Source organism: Aythya fuligula, chromosome 8 (genome assembly GCF_009819795.1).
Source record: "Aythya fuligula isolate bAytFul2 chromosome 8, bAytFul2.pri, whole genome shotgun sequence".
NCBI lineage: Eukaryota > Metazoa > Chordata > Aves > Anseriformes > Anatidae > Aythya > Aythya fuligula.
In genome coordinates this window covers 31,863,583-31,887,655 of record NC_045566.1, presented here as the reverse complement: position 1 = coordinate 31,887,655, position 24,073 = coordinate 31,863,583, and the positions used below count along the sequence as shown (strand labels likewise).

Below are 24,073 nucleotides of genomic sequence, written 5' to 3'. Positions count from 1 at the left end.
TTCTTCAGCATCACCGTGTTCTTCACAATTAATGAAAAAAGGCAAAAAGTTCATTCCAGAATACATACATTTACATCCCCATGCAAGGAAGTATAATCCAGATAGCTGCATGCATATCACTCTTACATACACCCCTTTCTTATTTTTAAATTTTCAAACAAGATGTAGGTTCTCTCTCTTTTTAAAGTTTAGATCAAAATACAAAACTGTTTAAAAAAAAAAGATTTGCTAAAAAAAAAACAACAAAAAAAAACCAAAACAACACATTAAGGGCTTAATTTCTGGAAAACAGAATTACATTGACACATACCAAATAATTTGCAAAATAGCATTAGTTTTCTTTTAAAATGATTACCGAAAGAGATCACTTACAGTACTTCTTTTTTCCCCTGCAAGTTGCTTTTATAAAGACAAAGCTATTACTAAAATTTAAAACCATTAAGTAATTTATTTTTGTAGAAAACAATTTTTATAATTATTTACTAGAAATTAGTATTTCCAGTAAATTGATTAATATTCTAAAACAAGAAGCTTGATGATATCCATTAATATTTAAGTGGATTTAAATCTCTGTTTCCAGTAAGGACTCTTTAACCTAAAAGAAGTATCTTATGCAACGTATCTAACAGTAGATGAAAGCAGCATATTAATAGTCAAGCCATGTTGTTACTGTAGCAACACTGATTTTGGGAAGCCATTTTCTCTTCAGCTTTAACACACTTCCATCACCAACAGTTCTTGCTACAATCTCTGTTTAAATCCCACAGCGGTAAATTGCTTAAGTTTTCTCTCTGGCTACATACTTTAGGATACCTCCCTCTAGACTATATTCTTTAGTCAAGTGTACTTACCTAACAGCATTCTCTAACGCTGTACTCTACATGATTTCAGCTTACACTAATGAAATCATAACAGTATGGCAATGCACTTTTAGAACAAGTGAATTTCAGAGACTAAGCGGTTTACAGCACAATGGTAAAGAAGAAGAGCAATGTAATTAATTACTTCAACCTTCAGGCTATGAGAACACAGTCCAGTACACAATTACTCAAGTAGCAGAGTGTATCCTTGGTCATTACACTAAGAGCAGTCACAGAAAAACCCTCAGATCAGAGATGACAAAATCAAAGCAGGTGCTGTAGCCAAAAGCAATTTCTTAGTAGATTCACATCTCCCTGGATTTTCTGTTAGAAAACTCATCTGAAACAAAAATAGCATGCACATTCATTTCCAAGTCCTCCTCTACACTTTTGCAGTCTTAAAAATGACAGCACCTTAAGCACTTTCCTTGCTTTCTTGCAATGCCATTTTTAGAAAGGGCAGAGCCTAAAATCCTACAGCTCAAAATCAGTGATAAATTACACTATTTTCACAGAAACATAGAACTGTTTAGGTTGGGAAGGACCTTAACTCCACCTAATTCCAACCCCATGCCATGGGCAGGGATACCTCCCGCCAGACCAGGCTGCTCAGAGCCCCATCCAGCCGTTGCCTTGAACACCTCCAGGGATAGGGCATCCACAGCCTCTCTGGGCAGCCTGTACCAGTGCCTCACCACCATCTGAGTGAAGAATTTCTTCCAAATATCTAATCTAGAACTATTCTTTTTTAACTTAAAGCCATTACTTCTTGTCCTATCCCTATCACTCATGTCCCTCCCCAGCTTTCCTTTAGGTCCCCTGTAGGTACTGGAAAGCGGCTATAAGGTCTCACTGGAGCCTTCTCTTCTCCAGGCTGAACAACCCCAGCTCCCTCAGCCTCTTTTAATAAGAGAGGTGTTCCGGCCCTCTGAAAAAAAAAAATATATATAATTTTTCCATTACAGTTTGAAAGCAAGAAGTTGTGTGAGGGTAATAATAAGAAAGTGAAATACACTCCATTCATTGCAGCAACGAAAGGAAAGATAACAGAAAAGATTAAACTAGAATTTCTGAAAGTTGCCTGCAGGAAATCAACCTGCAAGTACCTCAACTAAACAGGATCCTACATCCAGATGCATTTCCTCACGAGCTAGTTGTACTTCAATGCATGGCTATCTTAGGATCATGAGCTGTAACGCCCATCAATGTCTGGTGAGGCAGCATTTCTGACACTTCTCATAGACCACAACAGGAAAGGGAATCTCATGTTCACAGCCTTAGAGGAAGCGTATATTCCACGTACGTGAACCTGCAAAGTCTAAGAAAAAAAATTCTGAAGATTTCATGCACTTAGATTTCCATAAACATTTGTAAAACTGTGCTTATAAACTAATAAACAAATATCCTGCATACAAGGGCATAAACTTGAAATGTAGATAGGCTTATGTTGACCAGTCAGTAAGTTAGTATGGCTGAGATATTTTATTCTGATATCCCTACGATGGTAACCTCCAGCAGAGGACAGAAAAGACACTGGAGTATTAGCATCTTTAAACACCACAGTTAATTCCCAGTCTGCTCATCAGAGGGCTAAGCTGTCACTATAATGAATGTCCCAGGAAGAAGAAAACTACATAATCACTTAAGATATCTATCTATGCCAGTACCAGCATTCTTCCTACAATAGTTTTGTCCATATAAAATACACATACAAAAATTTGCTTTATACAATTAAATTCAACTACTGTTTTTCAGATTTGAAAAGAAGCTGTAAAATACTTTTGTTTCTAATTGGGTTTGTATACATTCTATTCCTTGTGATGTATGAAAGACTTCTTTGAAGAGTTGCACACAGGTACCAGTAATGTAAAGCTGCTTCTTCATTTTGCAGGAGCCTGCTTTATGAAGGCAGCAGGCTGCTTTGGGTGATAGGGTCAAGATGCGTCTCCCCAGAAGTGTTCAAACCCAGGCTGGATGGGACCTTGAGCAACCTGATTTAATGGAAGGTGTCTCTCCCCAACCATGGTGATGGGGTGGACTAGAAGGTATATTTAAGTTGCCTTCCAACCCAAACCATTCTAGGATTGTATAGTAGGCATTGAATTTTTTTTTTTTTGTTGTTAAGTAAAAACCCATTCCCCACTGAGCTACTCAATGTTCACTCTTGGTTTGGTAGCACTTTAAGCTTCTGACATTGTCTATCATATGGAAATGCTTCTCTCTTTGAACATATGCCCTTTAAATGTTTGTGGACTTTGTTTCACTGTTCACTTCCTTTTGCTTAGTCAGAACCTGGGCAAAAGTTTTCTATCTTCAAATAGTATTTGAAATAATTTTAAATTGCTTGAATTATTTGAAATAATTCTTCCAAATACACAATAGCCAATGGACAATCTCAATCTTTCCAATGTGTAAAATAAAATATTTTTAGTAATAAAATATCTGAGATTTCAGTTGTAAGCATGTAGTGTTTCATGTGCAGACATCTTCTTTCATTTGCATACACAGAGTATACTGCTTTTTTACTGCCTTGTCACACCTGCAGAAATAGATCTTCTGGCCGCGTTTCCACTACCTAGCAGTAACGCAGACCAGTCAATAAGCTGAGGCAGGACCTACAGGTTCTAACAAATCTATTTAAGGTCACAACATTCATGGCATACCACAAAACAGAAACCCCATTACACTGCAAGTGTTCAGTGACTTCATCTCCACCTCCTTAGCTGTTCCATTTGGCCACGTGACACACATTGCCACTTGTATGAAATATCGTACTCATGATAAAAGTGCTGATGTATCCATCACATGATGGATTACAGCAACGAATACCTTTGTTCTGGCTTTAGGAAAACATCCTCCTGGTACGCCCTCAAAGCAGCTGTGAGACTTTCAGAAGAGGCGACAGCAAAAAGGAAGCCACGCTGGTTATCCTGATGTGTGCATACCCTGTCCACTGGCTGTAGTTAGGCGTCTGATCTAGTTGTGGCTTTACAGTACACTGGGTTGTCAAATACACACATACCACAACGCTGTAAGTTCAGTTTTCCTGACCAAAACAGATTTTCCAAGCAAACTTTATAAAGCAGCCCAAGAAACAGAACAGACGTGAAATATATTCCCTAAGCCTACTTCACACACTTGACACTGGGTTACAGGAAGACTGCAGAAGAACAGGACCTGAACCAGCTAAAAAATAATTCAAAAATCATTAAGTCATTTGTATAAAATCAAGAGTATGAAATAAATACCCGCACATTTGGCACACGCCACACACACAACCACTCCATTTCAAAACTGAAGACATTATGTCTGAATGGCTAGATTCACTAAAGAAAATCTAAAGAACAAGTAAAACAGAAACTGAAAGAAGTTAACAACAAAGAACAGGCCAGCTTTCCCAGTATTACACTTCAGAATACCCTAACTAAAGCTATTCCCTGACTGTATTTAAACCTAGCAGAAAGTTGCTGGGAATTCATAATGTTTAGAGGAAAACAACATGACATTTGCCTTTACTTTTTTTTTTTTTTTTTTTTTTTTGGAGTTACAGGTTTCATAAATACTCAGATTTGTACTGAAATCAAGACTAAAGAAAGGGAAGGATTTTTTTTTTTTTCATTTTACCATTTTTTTTAAATTAGTTGAGTTGCCCTATTAAGAACAAAGTGTGAACTCTGAATTAAAAAGTATTGGTAACAAAAGGTTAAGCTTCATAGTTGAACTTCAATATTTATATATTCTCATAAATAAGCTGTTGATTAACATCATACTTCTTTGATTTTCACTTCTGAATGCCAAAATCTCCTTTACAATCAAAAAGAAATGCAAATGAATCAATAGTGATAGAAAACATTAAGAAAAAGGACAACCTTAAGCATATTGGAAAAAATACACTTTTTCCTGCTGAAAACGGCTTTCCAGAAGATGACTTTTTTTTTTTTTTTTAATGAAGTTAAGATAAAACTGTTTGAAGGAATGAAAGTGAAGTCACAGGCAGATTATTTTGAATAAAATCACCCTGGGCCCTAGCATTAATAGTTATTTGGAAGTTGGAAGCGGGATTTGTTTTAAGATCATAGAAACCACAACACAAGGAATCACTTCTCCTCCTTTGTTATGTTCTCATCCCTTGACAAGAAGTAGGCACCAGCATTCTTCAGAACCAGCTTACTAGATGGACCTAAGGCCACGTCAATTTGAAATGCATTAAATAGAATTTCTTTTAAAAGAGCCCAACATCCTAAACACCAAAACGATCATGTAAAAGGAATTGAACAAAAACACTTTTCTATAAATGTCTTGGCAGACAAAAGAACAACTCCCTATTAACACTCCAAAATGGTATAAAGAAGTTATCAGAGGGGGTACTGCAGTACTTGGCCTGCAGACATATAAATTCATTCTTCTAATTCCTTAGTGCATACTACTGGATTTCTGAAGAGACCACAGAACCTGGATGTCTTCCCAATTTTCCTAAATGACAATAAATTACCCTAGACATAGCCTTAATTTAGAACTTCATATCTTGTTCTGCAACACAACACTCTTACATTCAAAAGTAATAAAATAAGATTAAAATAGTTCATCTCTATGTGAAAATATTTGCATAGATAGGCAAAGGAACACACACAACTTCTGCAGTGATTACAAAATAATTAACATCTAAATAATTTTTGACATAAAGACTTGTTATACTACCTCTTGTATATCTTCTTCTCTGTTCACCTCTGCTACAACTTCAGTGGACTCAAAAACGTAAGCTAAATTAACAAGATTTTAAATAACTAAACTCCCAAACCGACCCATCTCAAGTCAAACAAACCTTACAGAATCCTCAATCAAGAGAAGAGATGCAGAAAACAAAAGGGGAACTACAGCTCTCAATTCCTACTACCCTGTCAAACATTTAAAGAACCATCTGTGTTGAAAGATGACCTCTTTCAAGAAGGCTGCAATAATTTTTTTTCCTCTCTACAGGATCAAAATCGGAGAGCTCTCTGTATTTTAGACATTTCTAAAAAATAATTATTGCTGTATGTGTATGGTATTTTTGGAAATGGTAGGACACTTCAGCTATATAGTAACTCAAGTGGTTTCTCCCCAGCATCACTTCTATTTTTGGTTCTTTTCCTTGTGCAGAAGTAATCCCTGTTAACGCACATGACTGGTACAATGGTAAAAAAAAAAAAAAAATAAATAAAAATAGTAAAATAGCAGTCTTTCAAAGTAGAGTGGCAGGCCTGGTAAACAATTTTTTTCTGTACAAGCTGTTCCTCTCCAGTCCTTATCCACACCAGGAAAGGAGATGGACTTTTCTAATCCTCCAGCACTTTCTGCCACAGGTATAGCAGTGAGAATCACCATGAGCTTAACCAGTAAGTCTTGCCACCTAGGGAGTTTGGGAACAGGGACTCGTAATTTACAGGAACATGGCACTGAATACTTGTGATGCACTTTATCTTAAAAAACTACCAAAAGAAAACATCTGTGAGAATCTTTGCTAAAGCCACTCATCAACACCTTCCCATCATAACATGTGTCACTGCTACCCAATACAGTCAAGGCTTTATAAGGACACGGAAAATGACAAACGCTATCCCAAAGTTAACAAGTCAGACAAAACAAACCTTCTGAGGTTTCTCCAATGCAAAGATATAGGAAGAATATGCAACATGCTGTCTCTACAGTCTTCGTTTCATGTACTACACAAGCAACCTTTCCACCTCAGTTTCACCAGCATTTCAGCTTGCATATGAGAAGCAAACTCTCCTGCCTCCCATTCTACAATTGCTCCAAAGCTTCCAAGTTTTTCCTTCACAGCTAATTGAGGTTAATTCACTAGTATCACATGCCCCCCCAACTTACCCTCCCACCTTTTCCCCAGAAGAAAATTGCCACAACATAATTTTTTCCTTAGTTATTAAGTACCTGAGTAGGGGGCACTAATTTCTACTTTGTTTTCAACTTCACAGAAGATGAAAAACTGTTTTTCTAGTTACTTCAGAGTTGTAACCATCATCATTATTTTTATGCACTGCAGTTGCTTTCACTAGATGCAACAGTTTCTCAGTTTTTAAAATGTTGCTCAAGAACAGAATAGATTAAGTGATGTCACTGATGCCTATTGGCATTTTCAAATTCCACATATAGATCCAGTAATAACAACAATAATAAAGGAGCCAGGAACTAAGCAGAAAAGGACGGAGTACCCACTTCACTGTGGGCGAGAACTGAGCGAAAGCAGCTGCGAAACTGTCACTTCCCACTCACTGCGATAGCACAAACAACCCCGATTTTCTCACAGAAGATACACTCATAACTATAGCATTAAAACAACAAAGCCCAGCACTTCTGTGTGAAGAAACAAGGTTATTTGTATCAGAACTTCTCAAGCAAAGGCTGTCCTCCCTTGAAAATATAGTTTCTAATATCAAGTCAGCTTATAGCAACAAAATAAAATGCTTTCGGAGCACAGAATCTAGTCTCAGGTTCCCTAAGATCATGCAGAAAAACTGTTGGCAAACAAAACAATCATAAATACAATAAACTCTTCAGTAACCTACAATCACTTTTTTGGTGGTTGGGAACCTAATTTAAGGGTCTACATTTTATAAAATTCCTACCCCCTTTTGATTGAAAAAATATAAATTTTTAATGTTAGTTTAACAACAGATGCGGTCTCTGAAACTCTACAGCCACAAAGCTGTGGGTTTATGCCTACATATGAAGATGAAGAAAGACACCAGCAATAAGTATTATAAACATTAAGTGCTTTTGCAAAAAGAGAAAGCCAAGAATTACTTCAAATCGGTAACGCTCCTAGAAAAGCTGAGTAGAATCAGAAACAAACAGCAGATATACTCAGAGGCCTGCTGCTCATGAAGGAAAAAAAAAAAAGTTGAAAAAGAAAAAAAAAAAGGCATCCTACAAACCAGAATGCTCTAGGAAGAAGAGCAAAACCAAAACCAGACAAAACCAAGCACACCAACTAGCACCCAGCACCCCAGGGACTGCAGCAGACAAGAACCAGACACCTGGCCACAACTTCTTACCAGCAGGAGCACAGCAGCTTCACAAGTGCTATGCTTTATAAGCAGCCATCAGTAAGAGTTTTCCAAAAGCAGCCCCCCAACCTCCTCTGCAGGCCTTTGCTGAAGGGAAACCTCAATGAGAAAGCCCAGCGCTGTCCCAGTCAGGAAGCCGACCTAGGAAGGTAGGTGGGATAAAGCACAATTCATGCTACCAGTGTGCCAGATGTTACTCAGTGAAGGAGCAGGTTGGACAGATTCAGTTACTACTCTTCAACGTTACAATGATCTGATCACATCCTAAGGACCTCTGCACTATTCACTCAAGCAAAAAAAGGACATGTAGAAGTAAAAGGTTGTAAATAAAGATAATCTATACAAGACCTGTAACATGCATCTTGCTTTGTTTGTGTTCTACCACTTACTTGTGGGAAGCACTCTCCCAGGGCAGAGCTAGCAGCCAGCCCAGGGAACCTGAGAGTTGCAATGATCGCAGTTCCAGTCTTCAGCTACAAGAGGACAAATCAATATAGCACCTGTTTCCCAGGATGCATCCTTCTCCCTTACAGCTGCTTTGTGAAGACTGAAACATTAAAGGCAGGCAAAAACCAACAAACAAAACAAAAATAACCTTCAAATACTCATAAAATAACAACCCTTTATAAAAAAAAATCTGATGGCAAATACCAGACCGTAACTTTTTTTTTATTTATTATTTTTCACTCAAAAAACAGTAGGCCCTTAAATCCAAAGTTTTTGTAAGTATGGTACGTCCCTAACTTGCAATGTCAAGCCTACTGAAGTTACTGCACACTAACAACAGGCCTACTATATTCCCAAACCCAGCAACCTGACCTTTGTTCTGATTTGAGCACAGACTGCATCCTTTGGATTAAGTTTCAAGAAATACTAAATTTCTAAATAAGCCACCATCCTTCAACTAGTTACATGTGAGATGAAGCACTCAGTACCAATCAATACATGCCAACTAGAGATTTACCTTTTCCAATAGCTGGGCTGAGTCACAGTAAGAACAGTAGTTTCCCTACCAACATTACCACAAGTGCATCAATTGGAGGGAGAGCTTTCTGTGTTACCAAACTGGCCAAGAAATGACCAGTTAATATTTAGCATAACAAAATGCACCCGAAAAATGCATACTCACTGTTAAGCCACTCTCTCTCCCCCCCCCCTTAACTTCATTGGCAGCATAAGGGCATTGCTGCAATAGTTCATCAACCTAACAGCTGCTGTGTACAGTTAACAGTGGCAGGAACGCAGCACAACAAGGAGATACTATTATTTGGGTTATTTGCTTACTTTTAAATTAAAGAAAGCTTGCTCTCTTTCAATGAACCAACACCATTTATGAGTAAATACAATATCATTAAGAGTAGACTTTATACCAAGATTAAATACTCATTACATTGCACACTAGGTAACATGACTGATCCTGTGACTACCAGGCTACAACAAAAAAAACACATGTAAGTCCATGCAAACTCATTACATGGTCTTTCTTGACAGACAGCTGTGATTTGATCATCAAATTGCATGTTCTCTAACACTATTATTGCATTTGGCTTCATTTTGGTCATTTCAGTAATGAGGGAAATCACTGCAACTATTTCACATCCTCACACATCAAAAAGAAGCCCTTTCTGCAGCTTGGTGAACAATATGGCCGTGACTCTTATACCATCACTGCTTGTGTGAATTCTCTGCTACTAGCTGACAGAAGTTTAGGTTTAGACAACACGCTGTATACAGGCATAAAAAGCTATTTTTTTAATTAAGCATAAAAATGATGTCTTTTTCAGGATGGTACAAACTGTGGGGATTCCCTTAACCCATACAGACCGGTGTTATCTTTATGCATATGAACCAGAATGACCAACATACACAATTTCCTTGGGTAACTTTAAATCTTTTCCCAGTAGCTATACCAAGTTTACATCTACATTCAACAAAGCAACAAGGAAAAACACTTCACTATCAAAAACCTGCTGATATTTAGTGCACTCAAGGATAAGTGCATTCTGAGAGAAGAAAGACTTGTTTGGGTTTATTTTACCACTAATTTCTTCACACAATGAAGTTGTGTGAACACTAATTTCAGGTGAAGGAATCATGCTTTGGAGGCTCTGCCAATTTAAACCAGTCTAAAAGTCAATTAAATTGAGTGCAATCTCGTTCAGATATAACCTAATTTTATTAAATGATCTTTTCCCCAGTCTCTTAATATATAGTACAGAATATCAAAATGTAGAGCACAGAGGGAACCAGTTCAATTTGGCTTAAAATAACTATATCATCAGAGTAGTGCATTTGGCATTGAAATGATACAATAAAAAAAAAAAAAAAAAAAAAACAACACAAAACGAACACACCTTAACAGGTAGTCCTGTAACAGCTGCATCACTTCAACTTTGTTGAACACAAAACGTTGTTTTAAGCTATAAAAATGTAAAAAGAAGGTGATGATCCCAACTAGCCAAATCAACAAGGCCTGTCAGCAACTGCTCAAAGGACTTTCATTCAAACCAACCTCAGGGGAAACCGCAAAAGAAGTGGCATGGCTACTCTGCCTTTTTCCAATTTTAAGTTCTGAGATCTTTTGCAAGTTGGTAAAAAAAACAACTGAAAGCGTTCCAAGTTAATAGGTGTGTGTGAGCATGCATGCGCTTTATTATTACTAAGAATTTTATTTCCTTTTCAGTTGTTTTCTCCAGAAGTGCCTTCAAAAGGCTTGAATGAAAACGTTTGTGCATTTGTAGGTTCTGCTAATGTGTGCAAGGATAGGCACAAACTATTGATTCCAACAGAAATTCCACTGACAACCAAGTGTCCATATTCAGCCTTCACTGTTATTTTAAAGTGGAAGGCATTGCCACTATTGTTTAACATCCTGTTTATTCAATTGCTGATACTCCTATTTCAATCAGTTGTTGCTCTAATAATTAACCTTACAAGGATGCTTCAAGTCATCAGTGCCTTTTCTTCTTACTAGCCATGTCACCCATTGAGATTTCAAGACTGGAGTAACCTCTTTTAGCATTCACTGGTAAACTTTCATACACATTTTCCTGGGCATATACCTTCAAGTGGTACTCATTATAGAATAGATGCTGGATTTCAGGAAAAAAAAAAAAAAATATGTTGAAGTAATACACCTTTGTCCTGAATTTGTTAAATTTGTTAAAAAAAAAAAAACGATCATTTTGAATATGACAATATACCATACAGATCAAAGAAAAAAAAGAGTTCTCTCTATAAACAAGAAAAGTTGGTGACAGTAACTGTGAAATCAACTCCTCCCCCCCAACTCCTTTTCCCTGCAGAGCTTTTTTTTTTTTTTGTATTAAAACAAAACAACAAACCTCTGCTTGAACAAGTGCTAGATGTTGGAAGACAGTACTTTGAGGGTTCCCTCCTCTGGTTATAATTCATGTATAACTCTGCACCACATCCCTCCGCAGTTACGTTAGACAGGTTTGCAACATTAGCTTAGATTATAAATCAATGTAATAGGATTGTCACACTACACTGCTCCTCTATGTGCTCTACTTAAGCTCCTCTCCCAAAAGGAAATCACAGAATTTTCTCTGCATCTAAGTGACCCACTAAAAGCTTCTCAGGACCTGTTTCACTTTGTCTAATCAGTTCATTTATTCTGCCCTCAAGTCATCTGCCTTACACAAGTCAGGTAGCAAAGAATTTTATATAGGAGAATCACATCCAGTTGTCAAAACTCCCAAGTACCTCTTATATGTGAAAATTCTTCCATTAAAGACTTGTTTTATAATTTGAATGAAAAAATATTTAACAGCTTTTATAAAGAAAATGTATTGCGCAAACTTGTCAGTAACAGGTAAAATTCTGCGGTGGAATTCCAGAGATGCTTATCGGCCTCTTGGAGTGTTTGTCGCATGTGTTAATTCATTAATCTACACAACACGAAACAGCTTCTTCCTCTAAAATCTGGTGTACATTCATTCCCCATATGCATCTCAAAGAGAAGTTCCATGACACAATCTTCATAATTAAACTATGTGCTAGAAAGGACGGGGGGGTCAGAATATCACTGCAAATGAGATCTTGCTTAAAGGGCCAGAGTTGTACAGCACGAACAGAAGCCTATTTTGATATACCATGCTTACATTCCACTGCCTCCGTGACTTGTCAATTTACAGCCCGCGTTACCCACTTCCAACAGAGTAAAGGCTGCACATAAAGGAAGGAAGAAAACTTGGTAGATCGCAGACGGCTCAAACCGACGCCGATCACCGCACACAAACTTTGCGAGGCCCGTCGGCCCCCGAGGCAGACGGCAGCACAGCCGCACGACCCGAACGCCGCCGCCATACCCCAGGGCCCGCACCCGGGGCAGGCGGCGGGCCTGGAGCCCCCAGCCCTTCGCAGCGGTGCCGGGCGGCTCCGAGGCCGGAGGGAAGGGACCGGCCGAGGAAAGCGGAACCCAGGCGACCCGGAGCGCCCCGGCCGTGCCACTCGGTCTCAAGCCGGGCGGAGCCCCCCAGGGTGACCCCGGGCCCCGCCAAGCCGCCGGCGGCCTCCTACCGTGGCCGTGCTGCGGGCGGTCGGCCCGGCTGCGGTTACCTGGTCCCCGCGGCCCCCGCTGCGTGCGGCCGGGCCCCGGCGTCCATCCCCGCGCCCCGCCGAGGCGGCCCGGAGCTGCCCCGCTCCTCCGCGCCTGGCAATGGCGGCGGCCGCGCCGCCTCCCCCCAGCTCCGCGCTCACTGGCTGCGCCGCTTCATGTGACCGAGCGGGGCCCTCCCGGCGCAGCCCTTTGTGTCCGGGGCACCGGGGAGGCCGCCCGCCGGCCGGCTCGGGGCAGGGGGGCGGCTCGGCGCCCACGGAGGCCGCGGGGCCGGCGGGGAGCACAGCGGCCGCCCCCTCCCCGCCCGCCTCTCCCCGCGCCGCTGCCCCGACCCCTCACTCACCGCGGCGCAGGCGGCAGCGGCGGCGCAGCAGGTCGGAGGCGGCCGCCATGTTCTCGCTGCGGCAGGGTGGAGGAGAGCCGCGCGCCAACCGCCGCGCGGCCCCGCTCCGCCCGCGCCCCCCCCCCACGCTGGCCGGGGGGGGGCGAGAGGAGGGGGAGGGCGGGAGGGGCGGGGGAGGGCGCGTAGGAAAGAAGCCTAGCGGGAACTCACGGGCTCGCCGGGCTGTGCGTCACGCCGGGGTTACGTCCTGCGCGCGCCGTCATGACGTCATCGCGCAAGCTTCCCGACCTCCCCCCCGCGTACACACACGCGCGCGCGCGCGCACCCACCGAGCCGCACACGCGTCCGGAGGGTGGGGGGCCGCAGCGCGCATGCGTGCGGTGTTCCCGCGCCGCCGCTGCCCAACCCCCTCTCGCTGCCGGGCGGGGGGCGGCAGGGGACGCGCGGCCCTTCCCGCCCCGTTAACGCCGCTCCCTCGACGCCGCTAGGGCCGCGCGCGTTGGCCCCGCGGGGCCGGTGCCGGCAGCGCCGTGCGAGCAGTTGGGGGCTGCCCCCGCAGGCACTCAAAGAGCCCTCCCCGAAAGGGGAGTACAGCGCGCCCCGGCGCAGCCGCCCCTTACCTGCGTCAGGCTTACCAGGCTCGGGAGGTCGGAGCGTGTGCTGCCTCGCGGTGCCTTTCCCACAGAAAGCAGAAAAGTAGGTCAAACGCTGAGGGAGCCGCACAAAGGAGGCAGAGTCCTGCAACAAGCAGCGTCTGGCAAAAGATGTGACAGGGCAGCGTGAGGCGGGAGCATGAAACCCGAACGAAGCAGCAACGCGAGGGGAGAGGAGAGCCACGGGGCAGTCTGTCCTTCCCGAGGGAACAAGTAGGACAGGACCCTAAGAAAGCAGCACTTGGTGCCAATTTTCCTTCAGATTGATGGTTCTGCTGGCAAACCCCGACTCAAAAGGGCAGGGCTTCAAGCGAGACAAGTAAATTGGTGAATTAGAGACTGCTTCGATAAATTTGTAAATTAGACTTTTCCTGCAGATTTGCTAGGCCCAAAAGATTTCACACTAGAGTGAGGAGTTGATAAGGCAACTTCAGAGGTGTGAGCGGCTGTTGCTGAGAGCTCATGAAGACTTGAGAAGAGGAAAAGGAAACACATAGCACATATAATTCAAAGGGGAGCATAGGTAGAGCCTGGAACTGCCAATCATTCCAGCCTCCATTCCCAGGAAAGTACTGTAGGAATAGAAATGTTGGTTTTGCAGAGTAACATTGTTTAGAAGGAAGGAATGTGGTACTGAGATATGCTTACAGTGATAAGAAAGCTTAAGCAGGTGACCTTGTAAAATGCAGACAACCAGACTCCTTAGGACAATTAGGTGAAAATCACAGTATTAAGTCAAGACAGATAAGTGAAGAAACATTACCACTTCAAACAGTAAAAATGGCAAAAGGAAACTGAAATTTGACAGGCCAGCTACTGAAGGCCATGCATTGTTTGTGAAGCATCAGATAGATTGTGAACCTGGATTACCCACTCAGTGGGGAAACAGGGGAGGGTCCTGTCATCAAAAAGTATATAAACTGTGTTTTGGAACTAGCAGATGCGCTCTCCTGCTTGCGGGGCACCCGCCATTGCAATCGCAAATAAATTACTACTTCACTGGGATCCTCGCCTGAGCCTAAGTTATTGGCTACGGAGTGTTTCTCACAGTACTGAAGCAAATAATCACACATCTTTAAGTATATGGTAGCTAATGAAGTGGTAAGTTACAGCCAACGTGGATTTGCCAATAAAATCATATCAAGCCAAACTCTGAAATGACTGCAGTGGTGCAAAACTGCTCAAAAAGCAATGCTTTACTTTGAAAAATAGCAGAATATAGCAAATATGGTTCCTTAGGCCTGGATATGTCCTGGGTCTGGTACCAAGTCTCTAATTACATGAATGATGGGGCACACTTTACATTGATCGGATTTGTTGGCAATACCAAACTGGGGCAGCTGGAGGAGAACCGAATAGCAGGGCAAAAATAGAACTCAAAATGTTCTTGATAAACTGGTTGCAGAAATAGGATGTAATTTAATAAATGCACATGCCAGTTTCTACATTTAAGTAGGAAGATAACTGCACAATTACAAGACTAGGAATAGATAAATAAATACCAGGTCTTTAGAACAGGGACTGGGGATCACAGTAGATCACAAACTGAATGTGTGTCAACAATGTCACGCTGTTGTGAAAAAAGCCACAGTACAGGGAGGTGTGTAAACAGAACTGTTATATCTAGGATGTACGAAGAATTTATCCTCATATTTAACACTGGTAAAGCCTTGCCTGGAATACTGTGTTCAGTATTAGTGCTCTGCCTTTCAAGAAAAATATGTCTTTTAAAATAGACCAATAGAAGAGAGTCAATGAAATAAACAAACAAAAACAACAACAAAAAAACAGGAATTTCAAAAGATGTGACACTAACTGAAAATAGGAATGATTAAGATTTCCTAGTCTAGAGGAGAGAGGACCATAGGAAGAAAAATACATTGTTCACTAAATCCACCCAGGAGAAGACAAAAAGTAGCAGTTTCAAACTGTACTGAAAGAAATTTAGGTTAGACATTAGGAAAAGTTTTACTATGGTATGAATAAATAAAACTGCTGTATATTCTCTGGAGGGTTCTGGAAACTTCATTCCCATTTTTTAAGGCTGAGTTAAAAGATCAGAAGCATTGGACTCTGCTGTGAAGTAATGAAGACACACCAGGCAGGCAGTCAAATTTTTTTTCAGTATCATTTTCCATAACAGCAATTACTATCCAGGTATCTGTTCTGCTCTTTTTTTTTTTTTAATAGAAATCCCAGAGACATTTAAAATTTAATGTGTTGGTGTGATCTTATGCGCAGGTGTAGATATCCCCTTTGGAAGTCTTTGTCATATTGAATTCTGTGTGGCAACATATGTCGCATGCTCAGATATTTTGCTAATTTACAAACTTTATATAATGCTACAAATCCCACATTTACAAATAATGTGTTTGTTAGTACTCATGTAACTAGTGTGAATTAAGACTTTTGCCCTTGCTTTCTCTCTCTCTTCCCCCCTCCCCATAGTAACAGATGGTTCTTTCCCCAGAATCCGTTAAACTTTGGGGTTTCTCCGGAGCTTGCCAGTTAGAAGGCAGCATGAACAGTTTATATTATGGGACTGGGACCTACCAAACTCATCTCATTAGTAATGATTCAAAGGCCATTAAATAGGACAATTTTTAATCTCCACTGAGTTCGACTGAATTCAAACTGATAGCCCACAGGCAAAAGGCTATGAATTTCATTAACAGTACCCTGAAGCACTTAGTCCCCTAATGAGTGCTAATGTTACTCTTCTGAGAACTAAGCTTGTTTTCTGAAAAGATAAATTTATGAAATCAAGTTCTGATATTTTGGAGCTTGTATGTATGGTTTTCCTCTGCTCTTAAACAAAAGAAACATTATCATCTCACACAATCAACAGATTTCTTCTAAGAGTCTTGGTAATATGTTCTCCAGGCTAACAAAAATGCAAACAAAAACATGGAAAAGCAAATATTAATACTACCTCTCCATTTCATGCTAAAAATATATACATATATTTTTAATACCAATTATTTTAATGTAATCACACTCACTTATATTTTTAAGCAGTAGTAATTCCTCCTTCAATTCTGTGACAAATAATTGAAAGAAAATACCAAAGTCTATGAAAGTAGTAACATACAGAAGAAGATGCAGTGTTGTACTATAACAAGTAAAATGGATAGCGTAAGGAAAGCTGAACTTTAATTCTACTGCTGCCAAATCTCCCAATTTTATTAAGGGCTTAAAGATATTTAGCATTTTATTTAGTACCTCAACTTATTACTTGACCTAAAATTCCCAGTTCTATAAACAGGACTGAACTCTATAAAAATACATATGATTCACACATTGTGGATACAGATTCAGTGTGAATTCATGGAGGCCATAACTGCAACATTTCATCAAAATGGCAGTGTGCTAAAATGATTAAGACTATGTCCAGTCATGTCACAACCCTTGTTTTGATTTCTGATTATGCCAGCTTTGACGCGTACACTTTAATATGTGAAAAGTGGTAGATTATCTTAAACATTGCATGCTAGGTTAAAACAAGTTGAGAAATATATAACAAAAAAAATCAGTCTAATTTTGGGTGACAGAAAAAGGCTCCATTGAGGCCCTCCAAGATCAGTGAAAGAATGTGCACAACAAATAAAGGACCGTAAAATATAACTTGAAATTTAAGAACCATACTGCACAGTTGGCTTTTTATTTCCATGAATTCTGTCTGTGAACCTGTATTATTCCTCCACTGATGCAGACAAGGCCTAATAACGTTTAAAACAGCAACTGAAAACCTCTTGAGAAAAGGTTGCTACCTAGTTCTGCTTGGTCTTCAAAATGGTTTTATAAAGCTTATACCAAAGCAGGCTCTTTCATGTTAGCAGCAAAATATGATTAATTGAAACCAATTTGGAAACTGTTTTTTCATATAAACATTTTTGTAGATGATACTACAGAGGGAGAGTTGGAGCAGGTCTAAACTGAAGCGTTTTGAATGAAAGATCGCAAATGCCTCCTTGCAACACACACAGCAAAATCCCAAATGCCTGGAGGGAAAAACTTTTTAATGATAATTTCTTACATTTATATAGCACCTTTTATTCCCTGGGACCCCAAGCACTTCATTAACTCTATGCAAAAAAGTAAAAAGATTCACCATGGAAATGTAGCCACTATATGCATCACTCTGAAAATTTCATTTTCAGTTGAAACATTTCTTTCAATATCAAAATACTGTCGTTATCCTGTACATAAGAACAAAAACAAAATCAGAGAAAATATTAGATTACATAGTTTTGAGACATAGAACAATTTAAGCCTGTATGATTTGCAAATAACAATGCACTTATGTAATGGATACATTGCGTTAATCCCATTTCCCCTCTCCATTTCTACTTCTATCTCATCTTCATACTGTCACCTTTAGTAGAAAATTTTGTCTTCTGTAACATTCCAAAATGGGAATGACCCTTGATGTCAGAATTTCAGACAAAAATTGGGTTTATAGGAAAAAGTAGCATCTTTTATTAAATTCACTACTGTGAAGTGAAAAAGTAGAAGAGTTTTGGAGTACTTGAGACCTAGTGCCTTTTTTTTTTTTTTTTTTTTTATAGCTAAGATGGATGTTTTAAAAAAGCATGCTACCTCTACTTATAAGGTTTTTCTTGTCATCATTTGTAGACCCTTAGAATCACAAAAACAAGCCCCCAGAAACATCATGTGAAAGATCTGTGTGTTACTGCTCACCTTACCACAGAGTTTTTCTTTTCATCCTACAGAGATGTTTCCAATTTCTTGGCCTTTCTTACAACGATACCATTTCACCAATATCAACAAATTTAGGAACTCAATATACTGGTCATTTTTACAGAGTAATTAGCATATTTCTACTGAAATTTTGAAGAACTAAAAGCAGAATTAATTACAGCAGTTTGGTTTACCTCAACACTGTAAAAATTGAAAGGGGAAAAATGACAACTTTTGTTTTTTGTTTGAGCTGTTGATTCATGTTCCGTTGGCTTGCTTGTTACACAGGCTCTTTTGAAATACAGTTGTCAAAGAGGACTGTCTAGTCTTTTTCAGACGGAAACAAATCTATTTTATTCAGAATATAAATTTATTCTCTGCTATTAATAAAGATATTTTAATATATATTTTTTTTTTGTCAGTATCAATTAAACTTTTAAAATTACCTGTAAAACAGTAAGAGGGCAGTAAGAATGTATAGGTGAAGTTATATGTCACTACAGCCTTTGACTCTCCGAACAGTAATTCCAAGATAAGGTTAGTCCTGAAGTACAATACTCTGCAACAGAAGGATATTTGGAAACGCTTTCTGGGGAAGTAGTTTTACTTGCCACTATGAATTGCCTTTAGAACCCTCATACTGTTTTAAATCTCTCACCTAGGAAAATATTTTCAAGTTAAATTAATACAGACAACTGCCACTTTGTTTTCATTTTTCTAGGTTTCTGTCCATGGGCAGTAGCTGGAAAATACAGTATCTGTTGCTCAGACCTGCTCCTGTTGGCTAAGACTATTCCAGCAATTACAGAACAGCTTCTGTCACAAGGACACCAGCTATGTATCCAGCCTCCCACAGTTGCCTCCTCTTTTGAGTCTTGCCAGTAAGAAGTGTTATTGTCATCTCTCACTGATCAGAGAGGAGCAGCTGCTGGGACAACACTGTCTGCCTGGCACACAAGGCTCCATTCTTCCCTGCTCCTCAGGTACCACTGTAATAAACATTATTAATTAGAAAATCCTAGATTAATTATCAATAGACCAAATTAACCATGGTTTTTATGCTTATTTACTTTTATCTTGCGTTATTCTAATCCATCACACATTAAAAAGGAGATAGTTAATCCTACATCTTTGTTCCCTTCAGGAGGAGCTGACACCTCTTTTCTCATGTCTGAGTTACTGAGCTCAAGTCTCATACAATTCAAAGATCACAAGAAGGTAGATTAGAGCAGGAAAATACCACCATATATTATAGCACTCACCTTCTTGAAAATAACAATGTATTGCCTTGGAGGGTTGCCATTTGCATCATGCAGGAAGTATTAATATAAGAAAATATGCTATGAGCAACAAAACTAACAGATTTCTTCCTGAGTCTGCTGACTGAATTATAATTTAGTGAGAGAGGAAGAAAGCTGCAGCAGCAAACTGGCCTTCAGCAGATGATGGAAAGGACCGAGATATAATAGGTATAAATAATCATAGTTTTGCTTAACCCAGTCTGATGATTCAGTTCACATTATACTCCTGAAATAGCTCACAGAGAAGACAGAGTAATTTCAAGTTCTCTCTCTCAATTGTCACACCAGTAACCTTAACATACCCCTGCAGAGGAAGGGGCATTAGAGTCCAGCTCCTATCACTACCAACCTGATCTTCGACATGACCACCCTATGCTAACAAAGAATTGCCTATGAGAATGAAATTGCACTGGGCCTGTAGGGTGACATGTTCTGGTCTTCCAGTTGTGTCACGCCCCACCTCTGGGACTGGCATTAGGGGCACACCTATGACTAGGACACATACTGGAGTCCTGAGCAATTTTAATGTGGGGAGTTAGTAACAATGACCCTTTTAGCCATGCTTCATCTCCAAATTTGTATTTGTGACTTCTACATATTCCAGTGAAGGACCCAGGTTGCACCACACAGGGAAAGCCGCTTCCCTCAGCTGATCACTATTTCAACACCCCTACAAGGGGATAAAAGTTTTTGCAGCCAACCCCCACCATTTCTGTACTTCAAGGTCACCTGGCCATACAGAAGTAAGGACAATGGTCCAAGTGAAGACATTTTTAACAGAAAATGTAGCCTTTAGAAGGAAGTGCTCTATGTTGAAAAATGAAAAAGAACAGGATCTCTCAGTTGTGGTTGGCATTGCCAGGGTGTCACTACATACTAGGCAGGATTTCAAACCGCCTTCTTTTCCCCACAGCTTTCTATTGTTCTGCCCTGCAGCTCCTGCATAGTAATTGTGAATTCTTGCATTAAGTCAGATGGACATACACCCTCTTGTCCTTATGCTTGACACAAACATTCACGTCAATCTTTGTTATCATCCGTTTGTAGAGCTCCAGAGGTTTATGCATGGGAAGACATAATAACATTACTTAAAGGAGAAGTAAAGAAACAAAAAAGCACTTTATTACTCTTAATCTAAAAGTACCAATGAGCTTATTTTGTCTTTAGATAAGATCACAGCAGCAGAAAGTGTGTTTGATATGCCATACCTTCTGTTTGTTTCTTAATTGTAAGGAGTTTGGTTTTGATCAAGACAATGAATTATGAATATAGCTGAGTTTTCTAACATCAGAGATAAAGCTTAAAAAAACTACAAAAGCTTTTTTAGAGTATAGTGTACTGTATAGGTACGTGTATATCTTCAGGGCATGAAAACAGACATCTTTGCAATTGAATCTTGAAAAGGAGGGAAAAATATATGAAACTGTGATAGTTTCTGACAGGCTTAGAGTTAACATCCAATTTTGAAAAATTATTTATCAGATTTTGTGGTTGCACAGTATCAGTATATAGCATGGTAGGTTTGTATATCTCATATCTCATTTTGACCACTGGAATATAAAGTCTCCTCTTGTAGAATAAAATTAATGTCAAAAAAGAAAAGAGCAAGTTAAAACCTAGGGTTATTACTATGAGAGATTTGTTACTCAGGAACTTTTTTTCTTTCCAATCTCCCTGCCAGTCCCTCGCTATACAAAGAAAGGAGAAACATCTCCTTGTTTCTCAGCTCGGCTACATCCTTTACCCCTCATCTGCCAGAAAGTATCTTCAGTGCAATGATCAAAGCTATATTAAAACTTTTGCTTCTCTCTTGTTCATCCAGTATTTCCAGATCATATCCTGCATGTACTCTCAGATGAATTATTTGTTCAGCAGTTCACTTGCTATTATCCCTTTCGAGAAATATTATCTTAGGTATGGGATTTGCAGGCAGATCTTATAGTATAATATTGCTGCTTTTAGTATGAAGCTCATAGGAACATAAAACTTCTAATTATAAGCTCAGTGAAATAGCTGCAAAGACTTTAATGAACTTTCAGAAAGGCTCAAAGAAAGAAAATTCCAATACTAATTTCCTAGTAATAGAAATCTACATATTTAAAATAACTGTAAAATAATTATTTTGGTATCTTGGAATGCAACCTGAGTAGAGGTTTCTCAAACAAAAGAATGAAGAAACTTAGAGGAACAGTCATGCTCACTTTTAAAATTTGTCCCAGTTTCACATTTCTTGGCTTTGGATTCCAATGATGTGTTCAAAGCTCAGTGTGCGGAAATGAGCTCAGGTAAGGCTTTGGAAGTGTATTTTTAGCTAGAGCATGCAGACAGTTCATAGAGTGAAAATGTGCTACCTGTAACAGCAGAATAGTCAGTAGAGTAGTTCCATTTGGGGAATTGCAGCAAAAGAAGCTATGTCTGAATGTTGTCAGGAATCTCTGAAATGATATTAAAATTAAAATCTCTGAAAGTATGTTAAAATTCCTCCGTAAGAATTTATATGTGAACGATCATTCAAATATACCTTCAGCTTTGAGTAGCAATGTTCATATTCTGCTTTAAAACAGAATTGTTTTTACTTGCTCTACTCAAGGGAATCTAATTTTGAATCATTACAAGAGCCAATGAGGTAACAGCAATTTAAAATTTCATGTAGACATCTTAACCAGCAGGTCCTTTAAGCCAATCAGTGTAAGAGTGAGAGTATTTTAAAAGTATCCCATTTATGAGTAAGCGATAACCATGTCTTTGTCACATTCTACCAATTACACATTCTAAAAGAGGTTGGTATCATCACATTTCTGATAGTACATTAGGAAGCACAGCTTTTCACAGTGGCACATGCTGGGGAAAACAGTGTTTATTAGGATTATTTTAAGACAATGGGTACTCACTAAGCATGAATTGTATATGATCACTTTCATCATTCACATTACAGTTTATCTTATCCCTTATAAAGAGATTGAGATCATACTGAGAGCTCATTTTAGTCTTAGATACTGGCTGGCAGGAGCTAACTGAATTCAACTCTCAAGCCTGAGGAAGGCAAGCAGTAGCCTACAGCACACAGCACTCCCAATCTGCAGCAGGACAGCGCAAAGGGCAGTTGTGGCCAGCAAGGGTTTTGGGGAATGCTGACTGCCTGTCCTTTTAGAAGTTTCATCTGGTAGGCTGAGGAAAACTAGTAATGCCTAACAAAGTTTGCACTGATCAAGCAGCTCTCCAGCGGGCTGTGAACACCATCTGAGAGGACAGTGCTTTTGTTGCTTAGGGCCCCCCAACAGATGACAGTGGTTCTCCACAGAAGTTCAGGAGGCTGATCCCAGATGCTAGCAAGAGGGAAGGGCTGGAAATGGCGGTGAACCTCCAACACATGGAGCCACCATTTCTAAGCCCAGGCACCTAGGAAAATTGGAATTTTCTTTCATTGAAAGAAAGAAAATATATATATATTTTTTTTCTTGTTGAAAGCTCAGGAACTTTTATGTTCCTCCTGCTGAAAAGGGTCACTGTAAGTACAGCTTGGGCAGAACAGCCAGTTAAAGAGTCCTTGAATGCAGAGGAGATGGGAGTCAAGGCAGCAACACAGGGGCTGCCCCTACATACCATGAGAGGGCTCTAGCTCTTTGTCACATCTGCATGGCACAGCAAGTGAGGCACATCTGCCCCACAATGCTAACAGAATTCCATGTAAGGCCACTTGAGTACTCACATGATATTAGCAGATTTCCACCACATACAACCCACAACCTACACATTCCCTACCTTTATATATATAAAAAAAAAACCCTCACAGATCACCATCCTTCTGGTCTCACTGCAGCAACCCATTGTGAAGAGCTGCCATTCCTGAGGCTGGGGAATGCTGGGCAAGAGCGTAGGAGGCCCTACAAAGGCAGGGAGAGAAGTAAAGCCCATGCACCAACACAAAGCTAGTCAGCATCGACATATCATGCTGTGTAAAATAACCCCCACGGTTAGCAAAAGCACTAAGAATGCCTCAGGTGCTGCTCCCTCACACACCAAGAGCATGCCTGCACTGCCACAGGCTGTCCTCGCTGAAATCACATTTGGCTCTACACACACATCACCAGTACCTTCTGGGACAGCACGGAGGTCACTTCAAAGTGAGCAGCTGCAGGAACACCGAGTATTTTCTAGTATTTCTCCTCAGCCCAGCACTGATGCTGAGGGCAGTCACAGGTGTGGGGAAGGGCATGAGAAGAGGTGGTTCTGGATAGGGAAATGGTGAACCAAGCCCAGCTTGCTGGCTGGGAGAGCAGGGCTCCTGCTCAAACAATCATCAGGAGTACTTGGTTTGCCTGTTAGTCCAGTCTTTGCATGCAGGCAGCATCTGACATATTTGAGGATATGCCACATGCGCTTGTTGAGTCTGTACCTGTGGAGAGATAAGCAGAGCCTGAAGACCATATTCCTACCTATGCTTCACCCTCCCTGGGATAGCCAGCACCTCTGTGGCCTCTCAGTAAATTCTCGGACAACCTACTCAGGCCTTACCTACGCTTCAGAAACAGACTCTGTAGTGCCCTCCTTTTTGCAGACAATGCAGAG

The 24,073-nt window shown here is 40.3% G+C and overlaps 1 protein-coding gene across 8 annotated transcripts in view; it reads right to left on the bottom strand.

Annotated features, from left to right (window-relative positions):
* The window catches only part of ZNF644 (zinc finger protein 644), a 78,419-nt gene that overhangs the window by 37,693 nt on the left and 16,653 nt on the right, over positions 1-24,073 (bottom strand). For 3 of the 8 annotated variants that reach the window (XM_032192442.1, XM_032192436.1, XM_032192443.1), the window contains exon 1: positions 13,060-13,127. The exons of 1 other annotated variant lie outside the window; for it this stretch is intronic. The gene's annotated coding sequence lies outside the window, so the exon portion shown is untranslated. Of the gene's footprint in view, positions 1-12,505; positions 12,583-12,849; positions 12,906-13,059; positions 13,128-13,469; positions 13,604-24,073 lie in introns of those variants that run through there. 4 more of the 8 variants (XM_032192437.1, XM_032192438.1, XM_032192439.1 and 1 more) reach the window with 4 other exon arrangements.